The sequence below is a fragment of the Macrobrachium nipponense genome, chromosome 40 (assembly GCF_015104395.2).
Source record: "Macrobrachium nipponense isolate FS-2020 chromosome 40, ASM1510439v2, whole genome shotgun sequence".
NCBI lineage: Eukaryota > Metazoa > Arthropoda > Malacostraca > Decapoda > Palaemonidae > Macrobrachium > Macrobrachium nipponense.
The window spans coordinates 26,977,617-26,996,746 of record NC_061101.1 but is presented as its reverse complement, the minus strand read 5'-3'; the positions used below and the strand labels follow the sequence as shown (position 1 = coordinate 26,996,746).

The following is a 19,130-nucleotide window of genomic DNA, read 5'->3' as shown; positions in this document are numbered from 1 at the left end:
ATGGACTACATGTCCTGATGCAGAAGGGGCCGTGACTCACGGCCCGTGAGTTGCAGATGCAAGGTACAGGTGTGGAGGCAGACATCACAGGAGTGGGAGCAGGAGCGAGAGCAGTCAAAGCGGGAGCAAGAACTAGTGGTACAACCGTACAGGAGCCAGTGGAGGGCCCACGGTTGCTTGAGATGGGAGCGCACCCGGCCCGGAACTGGGCTTGCAGGAGTCGGGAGTACGCCCTTCGCGCCTAGCCAGATACTCAGGTGACAAGTGCCTAGCACAGAGCTTCTGCTGTTTGAAGTCATTGAGAAACGGCAGTACAGATGAGTCCCACGGATTAGACGGCAGTTGTACCTAAGGAAACAATTTAAAGGTCAACCCCGTTGCTACACGAAGGAAGGGCGAGGTCATAGGAGTCCTTACGCCGCTTGATTGGCATCTGGGACTCGGGAGCCGACTCTCGTACATGCCTTTTCAATGGCCTAGAATCATTCGGTTCCTATAGCGTCTACGACGCCCATGATCAGACTCCAAGTCAGAACTGGATGATAAACGGTGCCCATCCGCAGATAGGTCTTTCCAACGGCAGTCTATCGTATCCTGGGACTTACAACAGGACCGACAGAGGGGGCGGTAGCCTATGGGCAATAGCAATACCTACATTACGGAAAAATGGGTAAACACCAGTGGAGTCATAAGATTACACACTACTCGCTGTGGTGGGAGTTAGAGGGGTTCAGGAAGGGCGAATTTTTATGCTGGTACCTGGGCCTGAAAGGGAGATGCTTAGGCCCTGTAACCCACTAATGACACAAAATGTTCTTTTGCACTTGAATCCCTTAAGGATATGATTGTCTGGCAACAAATTCATCTATCCAATAGTGATTAGCTCATGGTCCCAATCACATACCGTAGACCACCAGCCTGTAGTATACTTGGCAACCAAAACATTTTTAAAAATTAAGAGTAACCTACTACCTATAAGACGTTTCATTCACCATTATTTATTACCACCAGCCTATAGCTATTATGCATGGCATCCAAGACATTTTCTATAACTAGAGTAGCCTACTACCTATAGGCTAAGACTTTTCATTCACCATTATTTATTGATTAATAGTTCTACCTTTATGAATCAATACTTCCCTTTATTTTGGTATCTTCAAACCATAAATCTAGCCCTTGAAACATGTTCTAGAGAGACACAAAAGCATGCAAGCAGTATAGGCAACACAACTTAATACTATTCAATGTTATCGGTGGTCTTGATGGTATCACAGTGACTGACAGCTATTTCGTTTTAAGACATCAAAAAGACTTAACGTTAGAAAGAGAAGTGCCCCTGACAAATGATATATATAATTATATAATATACATATATATATATATATAGATGATATTAATATATACATATGTATATATATATATATATATATATATATATATATATATTATATATATATATATATATATATATATATATATATATATATATATATATATATATATATATATATATATATATATATATATGATATATATATAATATATTTATATATATATATATATATTTTATATATCATATAATATATATATATATATATAATATATATATATATATATATAAATATATATATATGTGTGTGTGTGTGTGTGTATGTGTATATGTAATGTATATGTATATATATATATAGTATATTATATATATATATATAGATAGATATAATACTATATATATATGAAACTATTTCAAAGACATTTACAAATTACTAGTCGTAAAAAGACTACATTAACCGCTATCTAATTATTACAGTAATCTTTGAATGTGCTGGTATCCGGGTGAAAGGAAAAATAAGAAATAGGTCAAAACAAGTTGAGAAAAATCTGTTATATGGCTGTCACACAAGCCAGATCAGGTGCATGTAAGGGTTCTTGCTTGTTGAGCAGTTTATAGCATATTAGGTGAGACGAGGCCTTTTAAGGCATGATTTAGCATCTTGACACCAATTTTCAACTAAATAGCAAACACCAGAATGCAATGTCTTTTATTAGTGGATGACATAAAAAAAATATTGAAGATTTTAAGATAAAAGGCTTGACGATATTTGGAAGTGGAGAGGAAGATATAGAGTGCTGGATAGATGGCTTGAAGGAGGCAATGTGAGGAAGGCCTTCAAAATGAAGGAAGCGCGAGAGTACGTGCGTGCAAAATAGTTGTAAAAAGCATAGTGAATGCAACGTCATTACTATATCGTGGGTTTGTGTCTGTTTTGGTGTGATCCTACCAAGCTTCTGTGTAGGCGTAAATGTCAGCAATGCGAAATGTTCTTGACAGATAGTTTATCTGCGATTCTGTAGTTGAGTATGGATGAATGAAGCAGTGACTGCTGTGTTCATTTTATCTGTAGCCACCTCTGACCTCCTTTTAAAAAGATAAATAATGTTGAACACACACACACACACACACACATATATATATATATATATATATATATATATATATATATATATATATATATATATATATATATATATATATATATATATATATATATATATATATAGGTAAATGGACTATTGATGCGGAGCACTGCCAGAAGTCCAATAAAGTCTCAATGGTAAATTTACCATGCTAATGCGATGGCAGATGTTTTATTAGGTTGAAACTGTCCATGGTTTATCAGCATTAACTTTTCTGGTCTAGCAGCCTCAAATAACATGTTAAGCATTCTTAAAGGGAGGATATTTAATACTTGCATTAAAATATAATTGAGACAACTTGCTCTCGAGCATTAATACAACTTACTGAAGTGAAATCTTTTTTGCGAAGACAAATTGGCTTCATTATAAATAACGATAGTGGCGAACCGAAGGGGTAGGGCCACTCGGGCAATCAACCCCCCTCCCCCTTTGATAACAAATGATGAAATTACTCTTCTTTCTGAATTTATCATGAATCAGTTACTTTTCTCTACAGAATGCAAAGGACAATGCGTGGTTCAGTTCAAATTACTCTCGCTTCGAAAGGAATCGCTCATATCGAATTTGAGGTACAATTGATGCATGAAATAATGTCTCTGTCTCTTGTACATTACTTCGTTAGGAATTAATCATGAGACCATTCCAATTATTCAGTAACAGTTTGGCCAGTACGAGATAAATAGAAGACTTGCTAACGAGGTCACACATCTATCATGATCTCATAATCATCAGCCTATCTATAAAATATGTTCCTCTCTCAGTTTCTTCCAGCATACAAACACGCGTTGTACCTGTATAATTAGGGAGAAATGCACATGATTATGCAATAATTGCTTTACACGTCTCTGAGATTATATATATGGCCCAAGGAACGACCTGTGGCAAGGAAGAGCAGGGTGACCAACAACCTCTTGCAGTGATAATGGTTGTCTCATACACGTGTGTGAGTTTCTATGAGAGAGATCATGTATAATAATTCCATTGAGGTCTGCTCGTCTAGCCTCAGGAAACTGGACCAGTTAGGTACCAGGTCCAAGTTTCAATTCTTAGAGTAGACAATCGTGAGTGAGATAATTAATTTATTTTCTCCAGTCAGATTTGAATTCATGTTTTCCTTTTTTCGCTGGGGGTTTTCCCATTTTCACTGCAACACATGCTACACACAATGCTCCAAAAGCGCAGTCTATAGCGTCATGCTGTCATCATTGAACGTAGCAGCCATGACCTCATTCTACAAGGTTTCGGGGAACTTTCCTAGATAGTAAACCCCGAGGCCTTTAACCTGGTATGCGTATTGCGTACGCAGTGTACTACACCTTTGCCGCGTGTTTAGTACAGTGCCGTTAGATACTACCGTAAAAATATAAACAAAAGACAAATTTATATCATAAAGATAATGACCTCAAAGAAATATTAGTCCTAGATAACGAACGACACAAGAAACCCTTGGGTAACCATCTAAAAGATTCGTTTTCGGCAAACTGAAGTAAATCCTTATGTCTGGGCAACTTGGATACAGGACTTAGAAATGAACCTGAACCACCAGTCGAATTTCGTCAGAGGGATGAATGATAACTAAACTAAGTTACCACACTTAATTTCCAAGGTGGGTGCTTCTCAACCCAGCAACACTTATGACAAATTCCTGTACCAGATCGATGTATGATGACGTAACATGAAATGGCTGTAAATACCTGTCTCTCAATGGAAATATCCTTAATGATGTAACGTCATCCTAGCGAGTTAAACTGAGCTTGTGCAGTTTCTATATGTTCTGAACTTATCAAAGGTGATGTCTGCAGTTTGAAGCTGCCAAATTAGAGTAGGTTTTTATGTTAATGTTGATGAATGTAAAGTATAGGTAAATAGGTAGTAGATTGGAACATTTTTAAAACATTCTGGTAGATAGTAGCTTATGGCTGTGGGGGAATTGACTTTGTAATTGGGGTGTACCCTACAGCTGACTTCTACACATGCAGACTTACATAAATTATCCTGTTAATTATTCATGGTTAACATTAGCTGTTGTAGCAAATGAACATATCGTTACTGCTTAGGCTTAGGTAGGTATACTGAACTTTGGAATTCTGATACCTAATTAGGAGCAGATAGACCTAAAAGTACATAAGAGTGGACCCCACATAGGCTACAGCTACATCTGCTAGCTATTTGGGGAACCAACGCGAATTTTGTAGGTGAAGGGAAACAAAACGGGTGAAGTAGTACAAGGAAGTTAATCCCACTTAGCCTATAGTTCTCATGCAGATAGCATAATGTAAGTGTATGAAATGTTTTCGAACGGTAAATGTTTAGGAGAGGGCCGCTCCAGTATTTTAAGGGTTATCGACGAAAAACGGCAAGAAACCACCAGATTGATGTTGCAGAATGTGTAGAAACATGAGGAAACTAAAAACAAGAAACTAGCACTTACGGTAGATCTAGTGTACCTATCCGCGGCGGCCCAGAGTATGGCAGTTGCAGTTTTTCTATGCAGTTTTACCTCCTGAGCAAGAATTTGAAGTAATATTTATTCGGACGACTCTAATTTACCTTTGAACTCTATCCTACGGTAAATGGGGATTCCCATTGGGAACCGGGGTTTTGGGTGGGGACAAAACCCCCAACTCTATCCTACGGTAAGGGGACCCCCAGTGGGAACCGGGGTTTTTGGGTGGGGGGGGAGGGGAGGAGAAACCACTTGGGGGGAGATTTTGCCGTGTTATTGTGGTATTTCCCACATTTATCACTTTTAAAAACATGAAATACAGGCGGAAATAAGAAATAACAAAACTAGCTATAGTGGAGCCGTTCCACATCCATATTTGTCTACTACCACTACTACCACAACAATGAATCCTACTACGCATGCGCTAATGCTACTGCGCATGCGCTAACTGTAAGGGAGCTTTTGGCCTAAACTCGGACTTCTTAGTGAGGAAAGAAATGGGGGTTTACGGGAGGGATATATGTATTTAGCCAAACACGTTACAGTATGACCCCTACATTGCTACCGGACTGAGTGAAGGATTGGGTGGTAACAGGGTTCCCAGATTTGGCAGTTTCTCGCCAAATTTGGCTTTTTTTCCTAATTTGGTGGGTAAAAATTCACTTTGGCTGGTTAGTGGTATTTTGGCTGGTTTTCAAACACTTTCTATTTGAGCTAAACACTGATCCCACGTTTGAGGAATCTCTCCCCAGATTGGGAATTTTTGAAGGTTTTCAGGAAAATCTGGGGAATTTGAATAGGTTTTCAGTAAAAACTTGGTAACATTTAAGCAAAATATGTAGATGGAATTAAAATAAAAATCACACACACACCAGATGACCACAAAACAGGCTGCCGGATTCTCAGGGAACGAGCCTCATTTCAAAATTTCAATTCATTCTCGTTTTTTTTCCTGCATTCTTATATTAGTTATATAATCTAAACTAAAACTATGATGCCGCTATACAAGCATATATATGATAAAAAATATGCATTTATAAAGATAGATATAACGCACATATATTTGCCGGTTATTTGGGTTGGTTTGGATTACCATTTGGCGGGATTTTGGCTGGTTTCATGGTAGACTTTGGCTGGTTGGTAGTGGTGTCATCTGGGAACCCTGGCTGGTAACCATACGTTGAGTTACATAAAAGCATTTACCTATTTTGTTTATTAAACATGTTATGTGAATTCTAGTGTTTATTCCTTTTCATTTTTCCATAGTATTTGTATAATAACTGTTTTGAAATATCCCCACCTAATCATTTCACCATATATAACTTGAAATATTATGTTATAATTGAGGACAGACACCTAAAAATGCCTACGTGTTGATATAGAACTCAGTTTTAGGACGTATCGATACCTACCTACCTACCTACCTGTTACGTGAAATTGCACATTGCGTTGCATATTACATACACACTCCCTATATCATTTATACACAAGTCAATCCCTCCCCTTTCCAGTATTCACGACTGGCTCTTTACGTTACAACCATTTACAATGCATTTCTCACCGATACCAATACCTATATTAAAGTTTGCCATTATTATTATAAAACCTACATTTCAAATATATAATTTTTTAAATATATAGTTTGCCATTATTCTTATAAAACCTACATTTCAATATATTCCATTATACACTTTTACAGACATTACAATTTACACCTCCCTTCCAGTTTCCTTACTATTACGCAGTTATGTATGGTTACTTTTTACATTTTACAACACTTCCACACCCATCAAAGTTAGGTTTATATGTCATTTTACCTACTGGGGGCCAAATCCCATCCCCCGGTTAGGCAACATACCCTTAGGTTTAGTTTGTTATATGTTGGTTTACCTACTAGTTTTACTTCCTTGAAGGGGGTTACCCGGTTAGGCTAGGTTGGTTAGTTCTTCAAGGGTGGATACCGGGGGGGGGGGGGGGTTACATTCCCTTACCCTACTTGGTTACCTACTAGGTTAGGTTTGGTTAGGTTTACATTCCTTACTAGGTTAGGTTAGGCCTTTAAGGGGTACAGGGGGGAGGCCGAAGCCCCCCAGGTCAGGCAATATTCCCTACTAGGTTAGGTTAGGTTTAGGTTGGTTAGGTTACTTCCTTACTAGGTTACGGGGTTAGGCCCTAGTTAATTTTCCCTACTTTAGGTTAGGTAGGGGGGGTTACGTTCCTTACTAGGAGTTTGTTTAAAGGGGCCCCCCCTTTAAAGGGGGGGTAAACGGGGGGGCGAACCCCCTGGTCGGCAATATTCCCTACTAGGTTAGGTTAGGTTAGGTTGGTTATGGTTACATTCCTTACTAGGTTTAGGTAGGGCCCTTTAAGGGGGGGTACGGGGGGGTAAACGGGGGGGCGAAGCCCAACCCCCCTGGTCAGGCAATATTCCCTACTAGGGGTTATTGGGTAGGTTAGGTTGTTAGGTTACTTCCTTACTAGGTTTAGGTTAGGCCTTTAAGGGGGGGTTATTTTTTGGGGGGCGAAGCCCAACCCTGGTCAGGCATTTGCCTACTTAGGTTAGGTTGGTTAGGTTAACTTCCTTACTATTGGTTGGTTGGGGGGGCGTTTAGGCCTGTAAATTTCCCTACTTAGGTAGGTTAGGTTAGCGTTTCCTACTTTAGGTAGTTAGCGGTTAAGGGGGGTTTACTGGGGGCGAAGCCCCCTGGTCAGCAATGTTCCCTACTAGTTTTAGGTTAGGTTAGGTTGGTTAGGTTTTACATTCCTTACTAGGTTAGGTTTAGGCCTTTAAGGGGGGGTAAGGGGGGTAAAAACGGGGGGCGAAGCCCCCCTGGTCAGGGCATATTCCCTACTAGGTTAGGTTGGTTAGGTTACATTCCTTACTAGGTTACGTTAGGCCTAGTATTTCCCCTACTAGGTTAGGTTAGGTTACGTTACTTACTAGGTTAGGTTAGGCCTTTAATGGGGGGGTACGGGGGGGGCGAAGCCCCCCTGGTCAGGCAATGTTTCCCTACTAGGTTTAGGTTTTAGGTTAGGTTGGTTAGGTTACATTCCTTACTAGGTTAGGTTAGGCCTTTAAGGGGGGGTAAAACGGGGGGGCGAAGCCCCCCTGGTCAGGGCAAATTTCCCTACTAGGTTAGGTAGTTTAGGGTTGGTTAGGTTACATTCCTTACTAGGTTAGGTTAGGCCTTTAAGGGGGGGTACGGGGGGCGAAGCCCCACCTGGTCAGGCAATATCCCCCTACTAGGTTAGGTTGGTTAGGTTACATTCCTTACTAGGTTACGTTAGGCCTAGTATTTTCCCTACTAGGGTTAGGTTTAGGTTACGTTCCTTACTAGGTTAGGGTTATGCCTTTGGGGGGTTTTAAGGGGGGTACGGGGGGGGCCGAAGCCCCCCTGGTCAGGCAATGTTCCCTACTATGTTAGGTTAGGTTAGGTTGGTTAGGTTACATTCCTTACTAGGTTAGGTTAGGCCTTTAAGGGGGGGTATCGGGGGGCGAAGCCCCCCCTGGTCAGGCAATATTCCCCTACTAGTTTTAGGTTGGTAGGTTACATTCCTTACTAGGTTACGGTTAGGCCTAATATTTCCCTACTAGGTTAGGTTAGGTTACATTCCTTACTAGGTTACGTTAGGCCCTAATATTTCCCTACTAGGTTAGTTTTAGGTTACGTTCCTTACTAGGTTAGGTTAGGCCCTTTAAGGGGGGGGTACGGGGGGCGAAGCCCCCCCTGGTCAGGCATGTTCCTACTGGTTAGGTTAGGTTGGTTAGGTTTTACATTCCTTTACTAGTTAGGTTTAGGCCTTTAAGGGGGGGTGGGTATGGGGGGGCGAAGCCCCCTGGTCAGGCAATAAATTCCCTACTAGGTTAGGTTAGGTTAGGTTACATTCCTTACTAGGTTAGGTTAGGTTAGGTTGGTTAGGTTACATTCCTTACTAGGTTACGTTAGGCCTTTACGGGGGGGCGAAGCCCCCCTGGTCAGGTAATGTTCCCTACTAGGTTAGGTTAGGTTAGGTTGGTTAGGTTACATTCCTTACTAGGTTAGGTTAGGCCTTTAAGGGGGGGTACGGGGGGGCGAAGCCCACCTGGTCAGGCAATATTCCCTACTAGGTTAGGTTAGGTTAGGTTGGTTAGGTTACATTCCTTACTAGGTTACGTTAGGCCTAGTATTTCCCTACTAGGTTAGGTTAGGTTACGTTCCTTACTAGGTTAGGTTAGGCCTTTAAGGGGGGGTACGGGGGGGCGAAGCCCCCCTGGTCAGGCAATATTCCCCCCATTCCCTACTAGGTTAGGTTAGGTTACATTCCTTACTAGGTTAGGTTAGGCCTTTAAGGGGGGGTACGGGGGGCGAAGCCCCCCTGGTCAGGCAATATTCCCTACTAGGTTAGGTTAGGTTAGGTTGGTTAGGTTACATTCCTTACTAGGTTACGTTAGGCCTAGTATTTCCCTACTAGGTTAGGTTAGGTTAGGCCTTTAAGGGGGGGTACGGGGGGCGAAGCCCCCTGGTCAGGCAATATTCCCTACTAGGTTAGGTTACATTCCTTACTAGGTTAAGTTAGGCCTTTAAGGGGGGGTACTGGGGGCAAAGCCCCCCTGGTCAGGCAACATTGCCTACTAGGTTAAGTTCCCTACTAGGTAAGGTTACATCCCCTGCTAGGTTAGGTTATGTTAGGTTGGTTTGGTTCTTTAAGGGGGGTTACAGCAGGCCCAACCCCACCCCTGGTCAGGCAACATCCCCTACAAGTTTAATTAGTTTTGTTATATGCTAACCTATGTTTAATTTGGTCTTTTGTATTTATTAAAACAAACAACTATAGGCCCTATTACACATTTACCACCCAGGACTTAAATCCCACCCCCTCCTGGGCCCGTTATATATGTATTTGTATTATTTCATATTTTGAACCCATCCCACATTTACATTTAGTTCCTTAACTACCCATTTACTTTTATTACCCTTAACATTGCCAACTTATCTTGTTAAGTGCTTGTTCATTTACCTCAGCCCCACCCTGCCTCAACCAATAGCATCAAAGCATTTTTACTACTCCACCCCACCTCTCCTACCCTGTTTTCTACGGTCTGGCCTCCTACCACCTCCTAACTGTAGAACTCCAACACTGTTGAATCTGCCGCCATGACATCCACTGCTGCATCTACTTCACGCTCGCCCCAGCCCCTCACCAGGAACTCTTTGCCAACTTCATGTAACAATTGTTACATGAGTTACAAAGATTTTTCTGCCTTTTACTCAGGTAATTATGATCGACTAATCGGTTTTTGCCAGGACCACGGCCTCCCCTGAGAAAGCAGGTCTTTTGCCCCCATTCAGTCAACTCCAAGATACGGGAGGAGAATGTATAACTTCGTCGGGTACTTGGCTGTTGCTTATTTCAAGCTGCATTTTGAGGAACCCAAGACCCGCCTCCACGCATTCTTAAAAGCAGCTGCTGCTTTGTACCCTCCACCCCTTTAAGGTAAGGTCCAAACATTATTCTTAATTATTATGTTTTAGGAAAGTGAGTGTTAGGCTTTCGCCGAAAGTTGCGCCAAGGTATGTTACTATTCAGTGGGGTGCTAGCTAAGACAACTCGTACCTTCCACCTTAACCTACCCCGCCCTCCCCCTGTGCGTTACCCCCCGCCCTCCCCCCTTAGTGAACATATGGCTCCGTGGTGGTTGGGGAATTTAAACATGGCGGCTGTGTTTACATCTCCTTCACCGTAACGAATACTTGGTACCTTCCTGTAGGACCGTTCTTCGGTGACTTAGACTATGGCAATTGACATTTTCTATGTTATTTTAGTTGCTTTACAAGGGTTGTAAGGAATATTTTTTTCGTTTGGTTGGAACTAAACTTTAATATACCTTTGAGTTTGGTGCGGCTATTATGTAACTTTCAAAGGTCAATTACTGCTTAGTTACAGCCGGCCGAATGGATATTACTTTTAAATCTTGTACAGTAACTCAAATAACATAGGAATCAGTCAATTGCCATAGTCTAAGCCACCGCGGATTGCTTCTGTAGAAATACCGCACTTACTATTACACATATGATCTAACACTAAACCTACTATACCTACTACAATTATAGGGGACACCACTGGGAACCGGGTTTTTGTTGGGGCGGAGCAGGAGAAAAGTGATTTGTGGGGCACTGCCTAACCTAACCTAGGGTGCTGTACCCCTACCTAGGCCTAGTGGGGGCTTTGTCCCCCTTTGCGACTCCCCTTTTATAGCACGACAAATCTGGCACAAATTCATTAGTTTTTGTGTATTACCAAAATACACTAGACAAAAATCACCATAACTAAAATAACAGTCATTACAAGATGCTGGAATACCGTCAACAGGATCTGGAATATTATTCCGTAAATGCTGCTCAGAAGTGCTGGCTACCGGCTCCATGTCTAAGAAGGAAACGAAATAGCGTTAGTAGGATAATGAATCCTTGCTCTGAGAAAATTTTTGGGTAGATCTAGGGTACTTATCCGCCGCGGCCTAGACTATGGCAGCTACGGTTTTTCTATGCAGTTTTACCTACTGAACAAGAATTTTAAGAAATATTTATTCGGACGACTGTAATTAACCCCAGGGGCCAGTGCTAAACACGGCGAAATACATTGGACTCCCCAATCCCTAGTGGAAGTCGTATCCGTGGTTACGTTTCTTGCTGGGTAAATCTAAAGAATAGTTCCCTACAAACTGCAAGGAACGTAACCGTGGATACGACATCCACTAGGGATTGGGGCATCCAATGTATTTCTCCGTGTTTAGTACTGGCCCCTGGGGGTTAATTACAGTCTTCCGAATAAATATTACTTTAAATTCTTGTTCAGTAAGTAAAATAACATAGGAAAACGTCAATTGCTATAGGCCACCGCAGATTGCTTCTGTAGAAATACCAATTTTTGAACACCCACGCCATTGGCCAAAGTTTCTGAGGTGTCAAAAAATAAAAATCTGCGGATTTCAGTAGTTACACTCATGGCTCATTTGAGCTAAAACTAGACACAGTAATCAATAACAAAAGACTTAGAAAAAATCTGGGAGGAGGACAAGAGTAGCGTGAGTTTGATCGCCAATATTTTCAGTTTAATTGAATTCACTACATTATCTCACTCATATACCACAATTTACATGCATTCCAAGACATTCTAGTAAAAAAACATTGAATATCACTGATATCTTCATGCGACCCTCGCTTAAACATTTACTTTTCAAACTAATATCATGCAGCATTAGAAGGACCTGGTACCTTTGAGTACTAGATTAGGTTAGGTGTGGCAGGTTAGGTCTTTTACTAATGAATCTAACTTCAAAATAGTATTCAAATCAAATTATGATGTGGAAATACAATTTTCAAGGCCATAATGCGATAGATAGTGTAGACCTACTATGGTTGCAAATTACTGGTAGTATACTTTGTGTTACCTGACCTCCCAAGGCAAAGCCTAGCTGACATGAAGCCTAGTCCTTTGGGGTATTCCTGTGGGGAATAGGTTTTTAGTGAGGGAAAGGGACTCAAATGCCATGCACAAGTAAGAAAGGTAGGAAGTGCTTAAGTCATGATACCTATAAGGTCTTCTGTGATGTGTGAAAACAAAGCAAGGAGAGGTACTGTAAGTTACTGTGATACACCATAACCAAACGTATTTAGGGCTTTAGATCCTCTCTGGGGTGGGGAATCTTCACCCTCCAAGAACTCATAATTAGGCAGACCAAGAATTCTGTAAATTGAAGAGCAAGGTATGGAGATGTAACTTACCCACAGAGAGGGCGTCCTTGCTTGGTCAGGGAGCTTTACCCTCTTAGCCCCCGTAACCTAACCTGGGGTACCATTAATCATAAACAACAGAAGTTTGTCTATATACCTTGGTTATTCATTGCTCCTCCTTCATAGGGGCTAGTGCTGTTAGTGCACCTCACACTTTGCATTGTAGGCATTACTAGAGGTTTTTTCCAGCATCTCTTCAGCCCCCAGTTGCAGCCTTATTCATCCTTTTTACTGTAGTACCTCTGTTCATAATTTCCCTCTTCCATTGTACTTTCCACCCTCTCCTAACAATTGTTTCTTAGTGCAATTGAGAGGTTTTCCTCCTGTTACACCTTTAAACCCCTTTTACTCTCAATTTCTGTTTCAGTGCTGAAGGATCTCATCGGCCCCAGCACTTGGCTTTTGGCCTAAATTTTATTTTTGTACATGAACTTCCCTGACAGATATATACTTAGCTATAGTCTCCGACGTTCCCGACAGAATTTCAAATCTCGCGGCACACGCGACAGGTAGGTCAGGTGGTCTACCTTACCCACCGCTGGGTGGCGGATGTACGAACCACTCCCGTTTGCTTGTCAGATTTTTCTCTGTCGCGGGAACGATAACAACTGTTGTCGGTTCCTTTCGATAGTTTTTCGATTCTCGCTTGCCTGGAGTTAATTTGGACTTCTTTTGGTGACGTATTCGCTTTGTTTGGCTTGGCATACGCTGATTGTGGACCGGTTTGATTTTTATTTGGATTTTCTTTAACGATGTCTGACCTAGATTCAGTAGTTAAAACTTAGTTTTGTTTAGGGTTTGCGTGAATGAAGGATGTAAGGTGAGGTTGCCGAAAGCTTCGGTAGACCCTCACACGGTTTGCATGAAATGCAGGGGGAATGAATGTTCTTTTGCTAACCCTTGTAGTGAATGTAAGGGATTGAATGAAGAAGAATATAAGGCGCTCTCTTCTTATGTTAGGAAGTTGGAACGTGATAGAGTGCGTAAGGCTTCCTCTAGAAGTTCTAGTAGATCTAGAATGAGTGAGTTGGATGTGGATCCTAATACTAACGTAGAATTAGAACCTTCTTCCCAAGTTGCAGCCCCTGCTCCCCGCACCGTAGCCGAAGATTGGCCTTCGGAGGCGGCAGCTCTGAGAGCCACGATTCTTTCTATGGATCAGGAGATTCGTCAGTTGGAAGGTAAGGAGTGTGTTAGTGATCAGTGCAGTGTCCCCAGTGTTGTGGAGGGTGCGTCTGACCGGCTCCTTAGTGCCTCTAGGCCTAGACCTCTTCCAGACTCCCAGTTCCAGTGGAGTAGGAAAGTCGAAAGCCGCAAGAGGGCTAGGGAGAACCCCCACCGGTCAGGCGTCCCCTCGGCAGATCCTGAAGTACGCTCCCAGGCTGCCTCGGATCGCTACAAGGAGGAGCTCCTGCGCCAATGCTTCTCCTCTTCGTCTTCTCCCTCTCCGAAGAGAGGTTGGAACTCCCCGGATGCGTCGCGCCCGTTGAAGAGGGCTTGGAAGGCTCCCTGCAGTCCTTTGGCTTCTAGTCCGGAGGTTTTCCCAGAAGAATCGTCGGTGGAGGCGAAGAAACCCAAGAAATCCTGTGATAGTTCTTCTTCTCGCGCTCCTCGCTCGGCGCCTGCTTCCGAGGAAGAACAACAAGATTCTCCTACGAGAGTACTCGCGGGACTTCAAGCTCAGATCACGGCGCTAGCAGACTCTCTAGCAGTTAGATCACGTAGGAAGAAGGACGTTTCTCTTCCGATCAAGAGATCTAGGCGCCGCTCTTCAGAGGATCGTTCTCCTCTTTTTAGGCGTTCTCCTTCATATGGGGAGGTTTCGTATGAAGGTAGGGGCTCACGTGAGCGCCCTCGCCCTCCTGGCTCTCTTTCGACTTCAAGGCGCCAAACATCGGTAGGACGCTCTATGGAGAAAGAAGTTTTTTCTCCAGATTGGATTCCCGCTTCCGGTAAGCGCACTGCACCTGCTCATCACGCTATTTCTTCAACTCCCTCGCGTGAGACTTCTCCTCAGCAGCCTCAAGATTCTAGAAGGCGCCCTTATACAAGTAGGCGTTCTTCTTCCAGATGTCACTCTCCTCGAGTGTCGGATCGTGACTTCTCTCCTGACAGGCGTCAAGAGTCTGGTAGGATTAGATTAGATTATAACATTTTTGGCACATAGCCAAGCGCCGGAGCCGAGGGGCCATTCAGCGCATATATATCTTAATAAAAAAAGTCACTGTCACACAAACAAACATACACACAACCGATCTAACATACAAATCATTCATTCATAAAAACCAAACAAGAAACCTAAAACAATTAAAAGAAAACTACAATTCGTAAAAAAGACCAATATTTTTTAAAAATGTCATAATTTGCTCTGCCCGAGCACCTTCACCAAAATAAAATATCGGCAAGAGACTTATTTGCCAGCAAACAAGCTCTACGTTTGGTTTCAAAATGAGGGCACTCCACCAAAATATGCACACAGTCAAATCCACATGACATGTGGAACAGCGAGGAACCTGCCTATCTGCTCCACTCGTCATTAGATACCCGTGAGTATATTTAGTGTGGCCAATACGCAATCTAGCTAAAACTATCTCAGACCTTCTATCCATCCGGCTATGAGGCCAAGGATGAACAGAAGGCCTAATCGATTTCAATTTAAGATTATTATCTAAAGTAGACCAGTGGGGCCTGCCACTGGTCTCTACAATAAAATCGAATGGTACTTTTAAAATCAGATACAGGGACGCCCATGTTGGAAATGTGCCTAAGCCTAGTTGCAGCCTTAGCAGCAGCGTCGGCTCGCTCATTCTCAACAATTCCAACATGGGACGGAGCCCAACAAAATCCAACAGAAAATCCTCTTCTATTAATTAAAAGATAAAACCAATCTTGTACTTCTTGCACTAAAGGATGGCAAGAGACTAGGCTTTTTAGAGAAGATAAAACACTCAAAGAGTCGGTAAAAATGGTAAAAACCTTGTTGGTACAGAACTATAAAAGATATATTTAAGAGCAGTCAAAACTGCCCGCAGTTCAGCTGTAAAAACAGAAGAATTAGAAGGAAGTTTCTTTTTAATTATATTACCACCAGTCACTACAGAGCAACCAACACCATCAGAACCCTTCGAGCCATCAGTATATATATGATGAGAATCACCATGTTCGGAAGCATGGTCCAAGAAACTTGCCCTCAACTGTTCACCAGAACTGTTGCTCCTGCTGTCCCTAATTGGGCAGATTTCTAGGCATGGTCCTATTTCCAAGGAGGAAACTTTGAAGGCGAAATTTCAGCTACTGCAGGGGAAGTAATCCCACCTCCCTGGCAGAGCTTGCTAGTCGGACCTCAAGCGGCTTTGGAAGTCTCGGTCTATTTGGGGCTCTGTCAGTTGGTTCTCTAACGTACTTATAGTTAGGGTTTAGCTTTGACGTAAGTATTCTTGATATGGCTCTCAAGCCTAATTCCTCCCTACGGATAAATAGTGGGGGAAAACCGGACTCAACATATAGGCTTTCTACTGGTGAAGTTCTATAGGCTCCCGTACAAATACGTAAAGCCATATTATGGACAACATCTAATTTCTGCAGTGTTGTCTTGCACGCACAACCATAAACTTGGCAACCATAATCAATTTTGCTTAGGCATAACACCTGGTACATCCTCAAAAGGGTAATTCGATCTGCCCCCCAGTTAAAATTAGATACAACTTTAAGAATATTAAGTCGAAGTTTCACGTTACATACAACTTCATTAACATGTTGAGTAAAAGTTAATTTCTTATCAAATGTAACACCTAGATACTTAATGCTATCTTCATAAGGTAAAATCGAATCGTTTAAAAACAACGTAGGGATCTCTTCCACTCTTCGTAATCGACAAAATCGTATAGCTTTGGTTTTTTCTGGTGAAAATTTGAACCCTTTAGCACTGGCCCATGATGTTGAAGCATTAATAGCAGTCTGGATCATTTGACAAGCTTCAACAGCTGTGGACTTACTACAGATTATTGCATAATCATCAGCAAAGGCCAGACCATGCACCCCGACAGGAACTTGTTCTAGTAGACCGTTGACAGCTACATTAAAGAGTGTTGGACTAAGAACGCTTCCCTGAGGTAACCCTTCTTCCTGAGGGAAAGCAGAAGAAATGTAAGAGCCCACTCTTACTTTCAGGTAACGTTCTGACAAAAAATCTTTCAGACAATAGAATAAATTACCCACAACACCCCACTCTACAAGTTGCAAAGGATACCCCTCGCCAGGTCGTGTCGTAGGCTTTTTTCTAGGTCAAAGAACACTGCAACAGTCTGGTTTTGCACAGCAAAAGCATTCTGTATCTCCCGAGTAAGGAACATCAAAGGGTCAGAAGTACTTCTATTTTTCCTAAAGCCAAACTGCCGATTTGATAAAAGATTCTTTGAATCCAAATACCACACAAGTCGAGCATTGACCATCCTCTCATAAATCTTGCTAACACAACTGGTTAGAGCAATTGGCCTATAGTTCTTAGGAAAGGAAGGAATCTTTAAAAGGTTTTAAAACAGGTACAATAATCGATATCTTCCAAGACTCTGGTGAAGTTCCTGAAAGCCAAAAACTGTTTAAAATGTCTAAAAGAAATTGTTTTGTACTTCTAGGCAAATTAAAAATCATTGAGTACAGTATATCATCTTCCCCAGGAGATGTTGGGGAAGATAACGAGATTGCATGATCTAATTCTTTCATGGTGAAAGGGAGATTATACGACTCTGAATTTAAACTTACAGCAGGAACAACCGTGGTACCATCCCTAATATTCCTGAAAGCAGGAGTGTAATGTAGGGCACTAGATATATTGGAGAAATGCCTACCAAAGGTTTCTGCAACTTCTCCAGAATCAGATATGAAGAAGCCATCAATTTCAAAATAGGCAAGGGAGATGGAGAAAATTTCCCTTGCAGCTTTCGGATTCTGTTCCAGACAAACGACATAGGGGAATCATATTTTAATTCACTTATATATCTGATAAACGATTCCCTCTTTGCCTGCTTAAATATTTTCTTTTGCTTAGCAAGAGCTCTTTTATAGATAATTTGATTTACCAAGCAAGGATATCTACGATATCTCTTGTAGCAAGTTCTAGTTATCTTTCGGCTCAAGGCGCATGCATCACACCACCAAGGTACTAGAGGACGACGAGGCTTACCAGAAGTTCGAGGAATAGACAGCATGCTCATCACGCTATTTCTTCAACTCCCTCGCGTGAGACTTCTCCTCAGCAGCCTCAAGATTCTAGAAGGCGCCCTTATACAAGTAGGCGTTCTTCTTCCAGATGTCACTCTCCTCGAGTGTCGGATCGTGACTTCTCTCCTGACAGGCGTCAAGAGTCTGGTTAGGAGGTTTCAGTGGTTGCATGTATAGAACGGGCCCCCCCCCCCCCCGGCCTGCTGTTAGGCGCTCCCCGCAAGGTAGGCGCCAAGAGCCTACTGCACATCGATCTCCTAGTAGGCGCTCGTCTCTTTTAAGGCATCATACTCCTGATTATTCTCCTCGGGGCAGACAACAAGTGTCTTTCAAGCGCCCTTCTCAGTGTAGGCGCTCTCCCGCTTCTAGGCGCACTACTCCTGACCGTTTGTCTCTTGGTAGGCACCAGGAATCTCGGAAGCGCCCTTCTCCAGGTAGGCGCTCGTTAGCTTTGAAGCGCCCTTCTCCTGAATGTTACCCTCTTGTTAGACGTCAAGAGTCTCGCATGCAGCCTTCTCCTAGTAGGCGCATTTCGCCTTCCAGTCGAACTTCCATTGATCGTACGCAACTGGACAGGTATGGAGAGCCGCGCAAGCGCTCTGCTCCCGATAGGCGCTCTTCTCCTGGCAGCCACTCGCCTCACGATAGGCGCAAAGAGTCTAGTAGGCGCTCGCCTCCTCGTAAGCGCCCTGTGGATATTTCCGAGGATTCTCGGAGTAGGAGCCCTACCCCTCCTTCGGCTGAGATTCCGTCTACCTCGAAGAGGGAGTCTCATCGTAGACAACCCAGATCTTCTCATCGTTCTCCAGTGGATGTGAACTCTTCTAAGAGAGGGCGTTCTCCAACCTCTCGCTCAACTCCTACTAGGATCCCTTCGTCACCAAAGGATCTTCCGCGCTCACCTCGACAAGACGTCCTAGAAGGTTCGGATGAGGAACCGAACACTTCTGCTGCTGTCTCTTCTTACAAGAAGCTTACAGAGCTACTTTTGCAAGTTTTTGGGGATTCCCTTACTCCTACGGCTCCTCCTCCTCCTCACTCACTTTTTTCAACGGCGAAGACAGCAAAGAGTTCTTCTTGTGTGAGGATGAAGCCAACTCTTTCAATGAAGAAGGCACTGAGGAGTTTTGGTTCCTGGATGGCTTCCAAAGAAGAAGCGGGGAAAACGATGTTCGCTTTTCCTCCTTCGAAGTTATCAGGACGCGCTGGTTTCT

The 19,130-nt window shown here is 42.8% G+C and overlaps 1 long non-coding RNA gene across 1 annotated transcript in view; it reads left to right on the top strand.

Annotated features, from left to right (window-relative positions):
• Window positions 1–3,834: 3,834 nt before the first annotated feature.
• The window catches only part of LOC135212040 (uncharacterized), a 103,277-nt gene continuing 87,981 nt past the window's right edge, over window positions 3,835–19,130 (top strand). Inside the window, exon 1 of the long non-coding RNA XR_010313812.1 lies at window positions 3,835–4,297. This is a non-coding gene — a long non-coding RNA (uncharacterized LOC135212040). The remainder of the gene's footprint in view (window positions 4,298–19,130) is intronic.